Below are 17,603 nucleotides of genomic sequence, written 5' to 3' on the forward strand. Positions count from 1 at the left end.
ATCTTTCCTCATTGCTTTTCCGAGCCACCTCCATCCTCTCTCTATAATTTCCTCATTGGTATCTTTTTTTTGGCCTGTACTTCGTGCTTTTTCATTTGAGATTTTTTTCTGGCCAGGAAAATTATCTTCAAACTCTTAATCCTCAATCCTATGCTGAAATCCTCCAACTTGTAATTGAATCTTGGAAACATCCTCAAAGGTGGAACATCTTCATGTTGGAATTGAATATTCTCATTTTAGTTGCTACCAAAATGTTTTTGCTTATCCATACACTTTGTTGAGACCAATTAATTATCCTCTTGCCTTATTGATACTGGACTCAATATATTTCTTACTGGGTTTGAAATGAGAATATCCCAGCCTCAGAGGAGACACAAAAAACATTATGCCATGGAGTCTGTCATGAATTTTAATTATTTTGTTTATCTTTAAAGGTAATTTATACATCTTCAACGGTTTCAAGAGTGAATCTTCATGGAAAGTATCAAAAGCCTTTTCAAAGTCGACACAATTATTTACATACAACGGGTTTTTCACGATGAGAGGACTCCGGGGAAGAGATGTGCATATTCCGTGTGCCGGTTGTGTACGTGTGGTGGCCCCAAGAGATGCATATTATGTCGGGGGGTAAAGGAATATCTATGGCCAGGTAGATCTGTATAGGTATCATGCTTCGACTGTCGCGATAGGGAATTTACCCTGTAATAAGTTCTATGTGTAGTCCGGTTTGTCGGGATAAGCTGTATTGATGTCCCCACTACGAGGGAGCAGGGCGTGCTAAATAGTGCAGGGATTATGGATAAGATTCCTTTGTTCGTTGTCGTCCCTGTCGCCAAACCTTTGTCCCTTATGGCAACGCATACTCATATAAACACTTAGATAGGCCCTTTAGTGAAACATTAAATAATTCCCCTTCCCTAGCAATGACCTTGTAAGAGGACGGGCAGGAAACCAGATCAAGGCACCGCCAGATGGCTGCCGTGAGCCGCTCTACCAGCTTGCCTGGCAACATCGCGTGAGACGAGCTGTAACCACGCCACAGGGAATGTGTGATTGGTTGGCGCGGAAGGCGCGAGCCTGGAGCCAATCAGCGCGGAAGGCGCGAAGACACAACTGAGAAGCGGGTGGTTGATTGGAGGGAGGAGAGGCGGTGACGTGGGGAGGCGCTAGAAGGTTCGGTGGACGTTGGGAAGCTACGAGGCTCTGGTTGGTGGCATGCCAGAACTGACGTCACATGCCAGGTTTTAAAAGGACTTGCTGGCGGGATTCTGGAAGCTTCGCTCTGGGGGATTGAGTCGTGCCGGTCTTTCGCTCTTCGCTCTCCGTTCCTGGCTCTCGTGGTGCCTCGTGTTGGAGATCGGCCTCGTGTTGGAGATCGGCTTCGCGGGGAGATCGCTAGCCCAGTTGCTTTTGGTGCTGGAGCGAGGCGTGCCGTGTGAGTGACCGGACCTCATGGGCGGTCGAAGAGGAGCCTGGAGTGGGGCGTTGGCTTGGGGCCTGGCGGAGCGCGTGGGCGAAGCGGACGGAGGGCTTCCTCGCACCGGAGCTTGGAGCCGCGTTGGACGGTGGACAAGACTGCAGACAGTTAAGACGCACCACATTTCACACGTACACGACGGACAGTTATTTTTGCAATTCATTCCCCTGTCTCGTATTTGGAAGTTGGTGTGTGGGATCCCAATTTAGGATCATTATTTATTTACCGTCGCGTTCCTTGTTCTCGGGTTCCGAAATAAACGTGTTTCCTTTTGTACATTTTACCCCGGATTTCCGTTTGAGTTCATTCCCTCTCCAGATAAGCGCTTCCGCTTCTTCTTCTTCATTCCCCCCCCCCCATGCTGTGATAGCAAAATCCGTATTTGGTCGTCGCCTCAATTAAAGCCATTTGGTCATTCGCGAGCCCTGGTATTAACCGGAGGGTATTCGGACGACAATATTACTTATATAATGTATTTCCAATACTTATGCTTACCTAAAATGGGTGGACTGAACATATAAAGTGTTATTGTCCTACAATGAAAAGACATATATGCATAGAAATTCCAAGAAATAAAAGCTGACCTTCTGTACTCTTGCCTCATATTCATCTTTTGATCTCACCCAAATATCTTGACTATATAGCAATAATAACATGTTTGACTTCACTGTTCCAATACTTAAGGAAGGCACTAACTATGTATATATATATATATATATATATATATATATATATATATATATATATATATATATATATATATATATATACATACATATATATATATATATATATATATATATATATATACACAAAGAATTAAGTTAAGCACCCCTACACAACGAATTAAGGTAAGCACCCCCTAATATATATTCTTTGTGTATATGTATACATTGGCATATATTCTAAGGTATGTGAGATCAAATAATGATTGGTATGACATTAGCAAGTATCCATTGATGAAATTGAGTGATCAAAGTGAAAAAAAGTGATTGGTTGAGTCAGTGATCCGATCACGTGGGTCCTACACACGTTATTGACGCAAAGATCGCTAGAGGTCTTCTCAGAACAATGACTGTACGTTAGAAAACATAAACGTCATCCACACTGTCCGTGATGGACCTATAGCTCCATACTTAAATTGAGGTGAAAATATGCCTAAAATTCCCAAAAAATTTCACCTTAAATTATTCAGAATAAAATATTGAAAACGGCATGATTGTTATGTTTTTATGTGACCATAATATCACTTCTCCAGAAAATATAGCAATATCATGGGTATATTACACTGTTTTGACGACAACAAACTTGTAATGTGCGAGGTTGTACAAAAACGGGGGGGGGTGCTTAACTTAATTCTTTGTGTATACATACATATATATATATATATATATATATATATATATATATGTACATATATATATATATATATATATACAGTATATATATATATACAGACTTGGCATTTAATATGGAATTTTTTTTTTTTTCTTGACTTGGGTTTACTTTCTTAACTCAGTATATCAATCTAGTGAGTTTCTTTTACACTTTGGTGATTTATTTGTTAAAAGAACCATGTCACTGATTGTCTGTCACAGCAAGAAGTCAACAACAGGATTATATCACAGGTGGCATGGCAAAATGTACGGACAGGTGCATTTGATGATTGGCTTCACAGTCGGGTATACAAGGGTTGTTGCATTCTGTATTTGTGGAAAACAACTGCTGCACATCTACAAAAGTTATTGCCGCTTCCTCTGGAGATGGTCCGTCAACTCGACAATGCTGTTTGTCATGTAGTGGTGGCTTTACGAAATTACGGCATGAAACAGCGTGCTATTGCTTGCCAGTATCACTCAAGGTCAGGTGTCAAAGATCCTGAAAGAGAAATGCTCAGAGGGGTGTCCCTACTCCAATACTGAGGCCAGGACGTCCCCGCAGAACCACAAGGAGGGATGATCGCCAGATGCACCGGTTAGTCTGCAATGGCCATACCAAGTCAGCTAATCAGCTTAGGGCTGAGTGGCAGCAACTGACAAATGTGCCTGTATCCAGAAGGCTAGTCAACCAACGACTGGTTCAAGCAGGCTATCGTGCCAGGCGTCCCCTGAGAAAGCCACGCCTGACCAGACAACACAGCCAGCGCCGATTGCAGTGGGCCAGAGAGCACCATCAATGGCAGCCAGGACACTGGAATCACATGATCTTCAGTGACGAGTCTAGATTTCTGGTCTATCGTCAAGATGGTCGCGTCCGAGTGTGCAGACAAGTGCATGCAGCCTACAACAAAGATTGTATAGTGACAAGAGTCCAAGCTGGAGGTGGTGGGGTGACCGTTTGGGCTGCTTTTCATGCAGGGGGCAAAGCTGACCTGGTTGTTCTGAATGGAAACCTGAACCAGTTCAAGTACAGGGCCATTCTGGAAGAAACATTGCTTCCATTTGCTCGTGCAGCCTTTCGAGGAAACTTTGTCTTCCAAGATGACAATGCACAGCCTCATCGTGCTCGCATGATCCAACACTTTCTTGCTGACCGTGGTGTAGAGCATATGGAGTGGCGTGCCATGTCCCCGGATATGAATCCGATAGAGAACTTGTGGGCAGAATTAACGCATCAAATCGACCACTTGGACCAGAAGCCGACCTCTGTGCGTGAATTGCAGCAGACTATTGTCACTGCATGGCAAGCGATTCCTGTCCCAACCTTGGCAAATCTCGTGAACAGCATGCCTCAACGTGTACATGCTCTCCTGAATGCTCGTGGGGTTTACACGACCTACTGAACTGTAATTTTACTGTCCGTAATCCCAGTCGTAATTTAACTTTTGTTTTTGTTAAAAACATTTTTGGCTAATGTGCAAAATAAAGAGATACTTCTGGAAAATGTACAGAAGTTTAACACAGTGCTGTCCATGAATTGAGTTCGATATCAGTTTCCATCACTTTCAAGGATCAATTTATTTGTTTCGAAATGTCAAATGTGGTTTTTGTTTCTTTTAAAGGTCACATTAACAAAATCTAGAATAATTTCAACATAATTCCAATGAACTATTGGTTCTAAGACATCTTGAAAAGTAAGTTCACCCCCACAAAAAAAATATTCCATATTAAATGCCAAGTCTGTATATACATATCTATATATATATATATATATATATATATATATATATATATATATATATATATATATATATATATATATATACATATATATATATATATATATATATCTATAATTCCAGTAATCTCTGTGTGTGGTCTGTGACCGCTGTTTCTCGACAACCACGGGTCCGATATACTTGAAACTTGCCAGGTATATTGCTGGGGACCCGAGGATGTGCCTTTTCAAGGTTTCATATTAATCGGACAAGTAGTTACCAAGCTATGTCCAAAAAACGATTCAACCAATCAGAGAGCAGCGAGTTATCACGTGTGCCGAACGTGGCGAACAGACTCTGCCTCGGACGGCACATTTGAGAGCGTATTCATTTATTTCACGTTGGCAAACTATGTTGCCGCTATGTTGGCGTTAAACTATGTTTTAAAACTAATTAAAACTAATTTGCGATTCTTTCGCTTTCCTGCGCGTTTGTGCACGCTATGGCGATTTCTTTACCAAACTCCGCAAGCCGTTCGCTTTGGACCAAACCATTTCATGTAAATAGAGGGGGGGGGGGGGGGGGGGATTGTCACCGTACTCGCAAGCCGTTCGCTTTGGACCAAACCATTTCATGTAAATAGAGGGAGGGGGATTGTCACCGTACTCGCAAGCCGTTCGCTTTGGACCAAACCATTTAATGTAAATAGAGGGGGGGGGGGGGGGTTGTCACCGTACTCGCAAGCCGTTCGCTTTGGCTTTGCGAATGGACCAAACCATTTCATGTAAATAGAGGGGGGGGGGGGGGATATAATTTTAGATATATATATAGTACGGGCATGCCCTAGTATATATAACTGTAAGAAATAGTAGAAACTCCAAAGTACGAGCAGGGCGTCTCATTTGTATTGAATAAATAATCGTTAGATTAAATAAGACGTGGACGTAGCTTCAGGACGTCGATCTTTAATTGTCGACAAGCTTTCGACCAACAAAGGTCTTTTCTGAGTCTACAAAAACAGCAGGCATGTATATCAGTCAAGTATGTATGGTGATATGTGTGTGAGATGTGTGATCTATCTATAATTCCAGTAATCTCTGTGTGTATGTATGTATGTATGTCTGTATGTCTGTGACCGCTGTTTCTCGACAACCACGGGTCCGATATACTTTAAACTTGCCAGGCATATTGCTGGGGACCCGAGGATGTGCCTTTTCAAGGTTTCATATTAATCGGACAAGTAGTTACCGAGCTATGTCCAAAAAACGATTCAACCAATCAGAGAGCAGCGAGCTATCACGTGTGCCGAACGTGCCGAACAGACTCTGCCTCGGACGGCACATTTGAGAGCGTATTCATTTATTTCACGTTGGCAAACTATGTTGGCGTTTAAACTATGTTTTAAAACGAATTAAAACTAATTTGCGATTCTTTCGCTTTCCTGCGCGTTTGTGCACGCTATGGCGATTTCTTTACCAAACTCCGCAAGCCGTTCGCTTTGGACCAAACCATTTCATGTAAATAGAGGGGGGGGGGGGATTGTCACCGTACTCGCAAGCCGTTCGCTTTGGACCAAACCATTTCATGTAAATAGAGGGGGGGGGGGGGGGATTGTCACCGTACTCGCAAGCCGTTCGCTTTGGACCAACCATTTCATGTAAATAGAGGGGGGGGATTGTCACCGTACTCGCAAGCCGTTCGCTTTGGCTTTGCGAATGGACCAAACCATTTCATGTAAATAGAGGGGGGGGGGGGGGGGTTCTGTGGTCGTTACTGCCACGCGGTTTGGAATGTTTTTCCGAACGGGCACCCACGTACGGGCATGCCCTAGTGTGTGTAGAAAATGCATACAGAAGGAAGAGCCACACCAAAGTTCACTCACAGCCCCAAGTTCAACGGAAGTGACCGTTTGCGTTACAGTTAGGGTGCACGTGCATATACAAATATAGAGATATACATACATAAACACACAAGCATATATTCATATCCCATTTATATTCATATAATATATTTATATATTTATATAAATGACATATAAAGGTAGAATGAATGAATGAATGAATGATGAATGAATGAATGAATGAATGGGTTACGGTTAACAATTTGATTGGGTTGATGTTGGAACATGCTTTAGTCATCAAAATTTATGCCATGAGGGACTTTTGTCCGAAGTTTGTGTATCCAAAAGGACTCACGTTTCAGAATCGTGGTGTGTGATCGATTTGTGATTGATTCAATGGCAGAGATCTGAATGTCATTTATAGAGTGATCCGGTTGATTAAAGTGTATCGTGTAAGGTAGAGATTTGCCCTGACTGGTGTGGAAGTTATTGATTTCTGACCGGGTGTTATTAAATCGTGTGTAGAGTGTATTTTCAGTTTTACCAACATATTGTTTGGTGCACTTTTGGCAAGTTATTAGGTATATGACCGATTTGCAGTTCATATAGGAGGTGATGGGGAATTTTAGTGCTTGACTGTATGGTTACTGTATACTGTATGTATGGTATGACTGTATGACTGTACAGTCAAGCACTCAGAGTAAGACGCATTTGCTCAACAAAAATGGCAGAAGAAACTTCTCTCTGCCAATTAGAAACACACTTCATTGCAAGAAACTATGACCCTTACTCTGTGCAAGAAGCAATAACCCGAGCAAAACACATACCGAGAGCAGACCTTCTGACTTACAAACCCAAACCTGCAACTAACCGTGTCCCACTGGTAACCACCTACTCTGCTACCTCATCCCAATTGCCAAGTATTCTGAATAAGGCCCTTCCTCTCCTCCATCAATCAGAAACACTCGGCACCACATTTCCTCAACCTCCACTAACATCATTTCGACGTGGTCGGACACTCAGGGACCTCTTGGTAAAAGCAAAGCACCCACCACAACAAACAAACTAGGATCCCTGGCTTCTATAAATGCACAGCAAACAAATGCATTATTCACAAGCATTTACTAGAAGGAAACAAATTCTGTAGTTCTAGCACTGGACAAAAATTCCCCATCACCTCCTATATGAACTGCAAATCGACATGGGTCATATACCTAATCACTTGCCAAAAGTGCACCAAACAATATGTTGGAAAAACTGAAAATACACTCTACACACGATTTAATAACACCCGGTCAGAAATCAATAACTTCCACACCAGTCAGGGCAAATCTCTACCTTACACGATACACTTTAATCAACCGGATCACTCTATAAATGACATTCAGATCTCTGCCATTGAATCAATCACAAATCGATCACACACCACGATTCTGAAACGTGAGTCCTTTTGGATACACAAACTTCGGACAAAAGTCCCGCATGGCATAAATTTTGATGACTAAAGCATGTTCCAACATCAACCCAATCAAATTGTTAACCGTAACCCATTCATTCATCATTCATTCATTCATTCATTCTACCTTTATATGTCATTTATATAAATATATAAATATATTATATGAATATAAATGGGATATGAATATATGCTTGTGTGTTTATGTATGTATATCTCTATATTTGTATATGCACGTGCACTCTAACTGTAACGCAAACGGTCACTTCCGTTGAACTTGGGGCTGGTGAGTGAACTTTGGCGTGGCTCTTCCTTCTGTATGCATTTTCTACACACATCACACATCACACATCTCACACACATCTCACCATACATACTTGACTGATATACATGCCTGCTGTTTTTGTAGACTCAGAGAGACCTTTGTTGGTCGAAAGCTTGTCGACAATTAAAGATCGACGTCCTGAAGCTACGTCCGCGTCTTATTTAATCTAACGATTATATATATATATATATATATATATATATATATATATATATATATATATATATATATATATATATATATATATATATATATATATATATACACATACACAGACGTGACAGAAGTAAATATACACAAAGAATTAAGTTAAGCACCCCCCCCGTTTTTTTACAACCTCGCACATTACAAGTTTGTTGTCGTCAAAACAGTGTAATATACCCATGTTATTGCTATATTTTCTGGAGAAGTGATATTATGGTCACATAAAAACATAACAATCATGCCGTTTTCAATTTTTTATTCTGAATAATTTAAGGTGACATTTTTTGGGAATTTTAGGCATATTTTCACCTCAATTTAAGTATGGAGCTATAGGTCCATCACGGACAGTGTGGATGACGTTTATGTTTTCTAACGTACAGTCATTGTTCTGAGAAGACCTCTAGCGATCTTTGCGTCAATAACGTGTGTAGGACCCACGTGATCGGATCACTGACTCAACCCTACGTCTCATAGACCCTGTAAGCCGTCGTATGCGTTGCTGTGGCAGGTTGTTCCATTCCCGATGTAATGCACGTTCGGGACATGTTGGGACGACAAATTGCGAAGATGGTCCCTCCAATAGCCAATCTGGATGAATTGGAACGTGCATTACATCGGGAATGGAACAACCTGCCACAGCAACGCATACGACGGCTTACAGGGTCTATGAGACGTAGGGTTGAGTCAGTGATCCGATCACATGGGTCCTACACACGTTATTGACGCAAAGATCGCTAGAGGTCCTCTCAGAACAATGACTGTACGTTAGAAAACATAAACGTCATCCACACTGTCCGTGATGGACCTATAGCTCCATACTTAAATTGAGGTGAAAATATGCCTAAAATTCCCAAAAAATTTCACCTTAAATTATTCAGAATAAAATATTGAAAACGGCATGATTGTTATGTTTTTATGTGACCATAATATCACTTCTCCAGAAAATATAGCAATAACATGGGTATATTACACTGTTTTGACGACAACAAACTTGTAATGTGCGAGGTTGTAAAAAAACGGGGGGGGGTGCTTAACTTAATTCTTTGTGTATAGATACCATGATTACCTCTGCCACCAAAGGTGCATGGATGTTATGTTTTCACCCCTGCCTGTCTGTCTTGTTTGTTTGTGAACAAGATATCTCAAAAAGTTGTGGACGGATTCGGAGGAAATTTTGCAGAGATGCAGCGTATGTGACAAGGGCGAAATGATTCGATTTTGGTAAAGATCCGGATTCGGATCCGGCTCCTAGAATTTTTAGGTGATTCTTCAGCATTGGGAGATAGGGGCCAAAAACGATACATAGCAGGATATCTCAAAACGTTATGGACGGATTTGGACGAAACGTTGTGGACATGTTGTATGTGGGACAAGTAAGAATCGATTCGATTTTGGTGAAGATCTGAATATGGATTTGGATATGGGAATTACTTTATTTTTAAAGTGATTCTTCACCATTGAGTGATAGGGCTAAAACCAACATATAGCAGGATATATCATAAAGTTATGGATGGATTTGGACGAAACTTGGTGGACAGGTTGTGTGTGTGACAAGGAAGAATCGATTAAATTTTGGTGAAGATCTGGATCCGGCTCGTCGAATTTGTTCAGTGATTCTTCACCATTGGGAGATTGGGCCAAAAATGATACAAAGCATGATATCTCAAAAAGTTGTGGATGGATGATTTTGATTAAATGTGATTCTGTATTGTGATTTTCTGGTCTACTCTAAGATACAAAACGTAAACTGTTCACCTGGCGGAGGCTCTCTCTGAGTGCTCTCTACTGAGTGCCGTTCTAGTTTTTAAAGGAATTTATTTATCGAACATTTGAAGTACATTTCATCCATTTTACTACATACACGAGTATTTTGTAGATTTGCCATTTGCAGATTTCAAGGCTTTTACTCTTTCAGGCCCAGAACGACGAGTTCCGAAATTTTCTCTTGTGGAATTTCTGCCCTGGCTTCACACAAAAGGTTTAGTAATTCTTCAATGATGTTGGTTTCCTGGACGTTTTCCACGCAGCTCGATCCAATATGGCCCAGAGGTGGTCAATGGGATTCATGTCAGGTGACTGACTTGGCCATGGCATTCGCTTGATCCCATTTCTGTCCTGCCATTCTTTGGTCTTTTTTGCAGTGTGGCGTGGAGCTCCATCTTCAATGAACAGAGTGTTGTTTTTGACCTTCTGACCAGTGGAGAAGACAGGTAGAAGTCCATCCTCAAGGATAGAAATGCATAACATAGAGTTGATGTTGCCAACACACCTCCACAAGCTCTGACCGCTAAAGATTGCTCCCAACACCATCACTGCAAAACCACCGTGTTTGACAGTTGGCTGCAATCGTTCAAAGAAAACTCTTGACTGGGAAGTTTTCAGACCCATATGCGTCCACTTTCAGAAATTGAGCAAATTGGGACTCATCTAAAAAAAAAAGTCAGTTTGCCAAAACTCCAAGTGTCTGTTGGCCATCTTGTCAGCCCACTTCTTTTTCCTTTGAATGTTGGCTGGTCTAAGAAGAGGTTTTCCTCCTAGCTGCTCTCCCATAGTAGCCCAGTTGATGAAGGTACCGCACGGCAGTTCTTGAGCTAACTTGGACCTCCTCTGCAACATCTGCTGCCTTGCAACAGGGAGTTTTTCTCAATGGACCACATGAGAGCTCAATGACACCATTCTGAGGGACCAGGTAGACCAGAACGTCAATATATGGATTCATTGCCTTCGCAGGTGAATTGCACAATCACCTGATTGACCGTAGAAAGGGGAATGCCAAAGTTCTGAGCTATCTGACACTGGCTGACTCCACCTTCCGAATTGGCCAACAACTCATCCTCTTTGAAAATTGTAAAGTTTGTGTGCTCCCTGGGTTTGAGGCATATTTATTTGTCGTACAAGACCCAGGAACTCGTTTGTTCAAATAAATAGTCGAATATTAGTACAAGTCACTGAGTAAAACTGCGTCATGCAGATGAAATGAATAAATTTAAGGTGTCTATTTACTTCTGCCATGTGTATATATATATATATTGTAATATATATATATAATATATATATATATATATATACAGTATATATATATATATATATATATATATATATATATATATATATATATTGCTACGATTTTGAGATTTGCACATATAGATCATTAAAGATTAAAGGGTTGCCCCCCATAGTTAGTTCCACGAGCAACACGTAGGCCCACTTGTAGTATTAGTTATGTCATAGTATGTGTAAGTATAGGCAATTTCCCCTATTTAATATCTGCGTTGTGTAAAGACATGAGATTAGGTCCCGTTCATTTTGCGTCCACCCTCCAATTCCACCTCAATGGGCGTAATTGATCCCGCGCCCCATTTGGCTGCCCGCCTCAGTTTGTTACGCTTTGGCTGCCCCTCAGTTTGCTGCCCTTTGCTCGCTCACTAGTCGAGTAACACGAGGTAGGCCTGAGAAGGAGGAGCGCGGGGTCGGGTGGGGGCGGCGTTGAGATCGGAGCGTCAGAGGCGATGACGGTAAGAGCCACCAGCCAACCAGGGCTCGAGCGGCATGGCGTGAGAGGGAGTGGATAGGCGCTTCTGGCGAGTTTGAGAAGGTTTGCGGCGCGTGCCTATATAAGTCACTGTACAAAGCCACTGAAGAGGACTTGCAGAGGAGAGAGAAAAGGACTTGCAACCAGAGGGCTTATGTGAAGGACTTCAGCGTGATAAGAGGACTCTCGCTCCGCTTTGAGGCTTTGAACTGTACCTCACAGTATAACGTACGCGCCAGAGAGGAGGAAGAAGAGGCGTTGGCGATACGAGTACACGGCTGCAGCCAGACGCGCCGGTGGCAAATAGCGCCTACTTCAGCCATGCGAGTAGATGCGAATAAACCTGCCAGTGATTAACCGCCAGAGCCCACACCCTACCGTCCACCCCGTAATAACCCTTTGCGTCCAAACGACACGTGGAGAGCTCCTGCCTTCTCCTCTTACCATCTGCACGGGACGAGGCGGAGACCGGAGGGAGTTGCACGGGAGCCATCCCTGGACGCGGACCATCATCCTGCAGCTGCAAGCCCCATGTGAGTGTGTGTGTGTGAGACGGGCCCGTTTGTCCTGGGTAGTAAGTAAGACTGTTTTAAGGCTGCACTGTGTCCCCTTTTTCTGGAATCATTGTATAGTGTAAATAAACCTGTTATTCCTTTTTCCAATTCGATCGCCTCTGTGATTTCGCCATTGACTAAGCGTGGCACGAATAAGATCGCTAGAACTGGGTTCACCATCTAAATGGCACGGATCGCGTGTACGCACCGCTTGGTGTCTCCACATGCGTGGTTCGTGCGGGGCTTATTTCCTCGTTTCAGGGCAGCGCAAGTAATTAGGTAATAGCGAATTCTAGTCCTAATACCCGATTTCGCGCTGTCCGGGAGGGACGTCATAGGTCCCGGGTCCCACCAGGCCAGTCAAAGACAAGGGGACTAATCCCCCCTTGGTAAGGGGAGAAGTCCGGCGGCAGATCCACAACAATATGTATATATATATATATATATATATATATATATGTATGTATGTATGTATGTATGTATGTATGTATGTATGTATGTATGTATGTATATATATATATATATATATATATATATATATATATATATATATATATATATATATATATATATATATATATATATATATATACAGTGAAACCTTGACTTACGAGTGCACCAACTTACGAGTTTTCCGAGATACGAGCCGTCGCTCGGGCGGTTTATTGCTTTGAGATGCGAGCCGAGATCTGAGTTACGAGCTTACGCCACCCGCCACCAGGTGGGTTCCGGTCACGTGGTTATCTTGCCGTGCAAGCATCTCTGCCGTATATCGCTGCTGCTTTGTTTTCGCATGTTGGTTATTTTGGAAAATTTCTTAGTTTTAACCATGGGTCCTAAGAAATTGAGTGCCAAGGGCAGTACTGAGAAGAAGAAGAGGATGATGTGCTTGGATATAAAAACACGCAATCGTCGAAAAACATGAGCGAGGTGTGCGTGTTGTCGACTTGGCGAGGCAGTACGATCGAAGCAGTACGATCAAAACATTTTGAAAGGGAGGAAGAAACAAACCTCGTTGGACAGGTTTTTATTGAAACGCCCTGCAAGTGAAAGCGAGGAAAGTGTGGCGAAAAAGGCAAAAGTCATCTCCTCCACCTCCGCCAGCATCTTCGTCTGATCTTCAAGGTAAATACACTTAATAAAACCAGTTTATTTCTTTACATTGTGGCGGACACGGAAGCTCACTGGCGTGGTGACATCATTCCGCGCACCAAGTGGGCGGGGGCCACGCCGAGGGGTAGGCGTGGCCTCAGGGTATACACCGGGCGTGCAGCCCGGAGCGCGCCAGTGTTACAGTGAGCTCTTGAATAAAGACTCTTACAAATTACCGCGTTGTCCGCTTCCTCCTTGTTTACAAGCAGCGCGCGTAACGCCGCTTATTATGTACAGTATATACGAGGGTCGTGCTTGTTTATACATTATTTGTTATTTATAAAGTACATTTTTCTTATTTAAAAACACGTAACAAAAAAAATTGGTGTGGTTTTTTGGGGGCTGGAACGGATTAATAGCATTTCAATGCATTTTAATGGGGAAATTTAATTTGAGAAACGAGCAAATTGAGTTACGAGCTCGGTCACAGAACGAATTAAACTCGTAAGTCAAGGTTTCACTGTATATGTATATATATGTAATATATATATATATGTATATATATATATATGTAATTATGTATATATATTATATATATATACAGACTTGGCATTTAATATGGAATATATATTTTTTTCTTGACTTGGGTTTACTTTCTGAACTCAGTATATCAATCTGGTGAGTTTTTTTTACCCTTCGGTGATGTCTTTGTTGAAAGAACCATGTCACTGAATGTCTTTCGCAGAAAGAAGTCAATAACAGGATTATATCACAGGTGGCGTGACAAAATGTAAGGACAGGTACATTTGACGATTGGCTTCACAATCAGGTATACAAGGGTTGTTGCATTCTGTATTAGTGGAAAACAACTGATGCACATCTACAAAAATTATTGCCGCTTCCTCTGGAGATGGTCCGTCAACTTGAAAATGCTGTTTGTCATGGAGTGGTGGCTTTACGAAATACTGGCATGAAACAGCGTGCTATTGCTCGGCAGTATGGCATCACTCAAGGTCAGGTGTCAAAGATCCTGAAACGAAATGCTCAGTGGGGTGTCCCTACTCCAATACCGAGGCCAGGACGTCCACGCAGAACCACAAGGAGAGATGATCGCCAGCTGCACCGGTTAGTCTGCAATGGCCGTACAAAGTCAGCTAATCGGCATAGGGCTGAGTGGCATCAACTGACAAATGTGCCTGTATCCAGAAGGCTAGTCAACCAACGACTGGTTCAAGCAGGCTATCATGCCAGGCGTCCCCTGAGAAAGCCTCGCCTGACCAGACAACACAGCCAGCACTGATTGCAGTGGGCCAGAGAGCACCGTCAATGGCAGCCAGGACACTGGAATCACGTGACCTTCAGTGACGAGTCTAGATTTCTGGTCTATCGTCAAGATGGCCGCGTCCGAGTGCGCAGACAAGTGCATGAAGCCCACAATGAAGATTGTATAGTGCCAAGAGTCCAAGCTGGAGGTGGTGGGGGTTTTTTTTTTTTGGTTTTTTTTTGTATACTGAATCGAGGCTCGTGAAAGAGCTAAACAGGGTGACCGTTTGGGCTGCTTTTCTTGCAGGGGGCAAAACTGACCTGGTTGTTCTGAATGGAAACCTGAACCAGTTCAAGTACAGGGTCATTCTGGAAGAAACATTGCTTCCATTTGCTCGTGCAGCCTTTCGAGGAAACTTTGTCTTCCAAGATGACAATGCACGGCCTCATCGTGCTCGCATGATCCAACACTTTCTTGCTGAACGTGGTGTAGAGCATATGGAGTGGCCTGCCATGTCCCCGGATATGAATCTGATAGAGAACTTGTGGGCAGAATTAACGCATCAAATCGACAACTTGGACCAGCAGCCGACCTCTGTGCGTGAATTGCAGCAGACTATTGTCACTGCATGGCAAGCGATTCCTGTCCAAACCTTGGCAAATCTCGTGAACAGCATGCCTCAACGTGGTTTGCTCTCCTGAATGCTCGTGGGGGTTACACGAAGTACTGAACTGTAATTTTACTGTCCGTAATCCCAGTCATAATTTAGCTTTTGTTGAAATTTTTTTTGGCTAATGTGCAAAATAAAGAGATACTTCTGGAAAACGTACAGAAGTTTAACACAGTACTGTCCGTGAATTGAGTTCGATATCAGTTTTACATCACTTTTGAGGATCAATTTATTTGCTTCGAAATGTCAAATGTTGTTTTTGTTTCTTTTAAACGTCACCTTAACAAAATCTAGAATAATTTCAACATAATTCCAATGAACTTTTGGTTCTAAGTCATCTTGAAAAGTAAGTTCACCCACCACAAAATAAATATTCCGTATTAAATGGCAAGTCTGTATGTATGTATGTATATATATATATACGTATATATAATATATATATATATATATTATATATATATATATATATATATATATATATATATATATATATACGTATATATATATATATATATATGTATATATATATATATATATATATATATATATATATATGTATATATATATATATTATATATATATATATATATATATATATTACAGTATGTATATATATATACTATATACTATATATTATATATATATATATATATATATATATAATATATATATATATATATATATAATATACACACACACTAGTATAAAGCCCGTCAAAAATGACTTGTTTGAACAGTTTATGATGGTACAGCCCGCGTGAGCTTGCCAAAGTCTGAAGTCTGGTTCTAGTGTCAGGTGTGCTTATATCATCTTCATTCTTCATTTATTAGACATCATACCCCTGGTGTTGGGCTAGCGGCTAGGGTGCCGGCTTAGGATCCTAGGATCCTGGGTTCGAATCTCGGTCGATCGCCGAATTAATGCCAGGGGGGTTGACTCAGCCTCTCATCCTTCCGAGGTCGGCCAATTGAGTACCAGTTCACTGGTAATTCCCCTGTTTGTCGTTGAAGGCGGCAAAAAGGGTTGGCGTCAGGAAGGGCATCCGGCCGTAAAACATTGCTTCACAAAGGGGACCAAAAAAAACAACAACTACCACGGTCCCCGAAAAGGCCAACCCCCGCTTTGCGGGGAAAAATGGCCTCTAAACGGTGGTGGTGGTATACAGGCGTAAATTAACACTCGTTTTACTCTGCGCGCATTGCACATTACGTGCAGCAAATTTCACCTCCCTGTGCCTTGTATTTATTGTGATTACAAAAATACTGCTTCTGTACACCGAACTTGAGGCTCAGTTTGTAACCTACCGTCTACAATTCCAAGAGGCATAATTACTCTTCTTTGGGGTCTTTTGTGTCCATGGGGTATTTTGTGTCCTTGGGGTCATTTGTATCCTCAAGGTCTTTTGGGCCATTGGAGTCTTTTGGGTCCTCTAGGTATTTTGGGTCATTTGAGTCGATGAGTCCTCTGGATCTATAGGATCATTAGGTTTTTTAGGTCCTCTGGGTCTTTGGGGTATTTAAGGGTGTTTTGGTATTTTGGGTCTTCAGAGTCTTTTCGGTATTTGGGGTCATTTCGGTCTTCGGGGTTTTTTGGGGTCTTCAGGGTCTTTAGGATATTTGGGTCTTGAGGTCTTTTGGGACTTTTCAGTCTTCTGGGTGCTTTAAATCCTTTCAGTAACCAGGATCTTTGGGTCATTTGGGCATTTGGGGTCTTTTTGGTCTTCAGGGTCTTTTCAATCGTTTTGGACTTCGGGGTCTTTAAGAGTCTTTGGGATATTTAGGTTATTTTCAGTCTTCAGGATCTTTGGAATATTTTGGATCTTTCACAGTCTTCAGGGTCTTTTGAGTCCGGGGTATTTTGGGTGTTTGGGGCCCATTTGGGTCTTCCGGGTCTTTTTGATCGGACCATTTTTCTTTCAAAGGAAAGCCAATGGTAACAGGTATCTGCAGATGATCAATGATGAAGTGTTACCGCAGCTGGAGGAGAACTTTGAGCGACAGGTTCGTGGTGTCTTCAGATATCTCTGGTGGGCCCAAGACGGCGCCCTAGCACATCTTCTTATCGCTGTCTGAGATCGACTGAGGGAACTCTT

The 17,603-nt window shown here is 42.1% G+C and overlaps 1 protein-coding gene across 2 annotated transcripts in view; it reads right to left on the reverse strand.

Annotated features, from left to right (window-relative positions):
- Positions 1–17,603, reverse strand: part of LOC137423406 (kin of IRRE-like protein 1) — a 446,337-nt gene that overhangs the window by 14,047 nt on the left and 414,687 nt on the right. The window lies entirely within an intron of this gene.

Source organism: Myxine glutinosa, chromosome 3, assembly GCF_964187855.1.
Source record: "Myxine glutinosa chromosome 3, kmMyxGlut1.1, whole genome shotgun sequence".
In the NCBI taxonomy this organism is placed as follows: Eukaryota; Metazoa; Chordata; class Myxini; order Myxiniformes; family Myxinidae; genus Myxine; species Myxine glutinosa.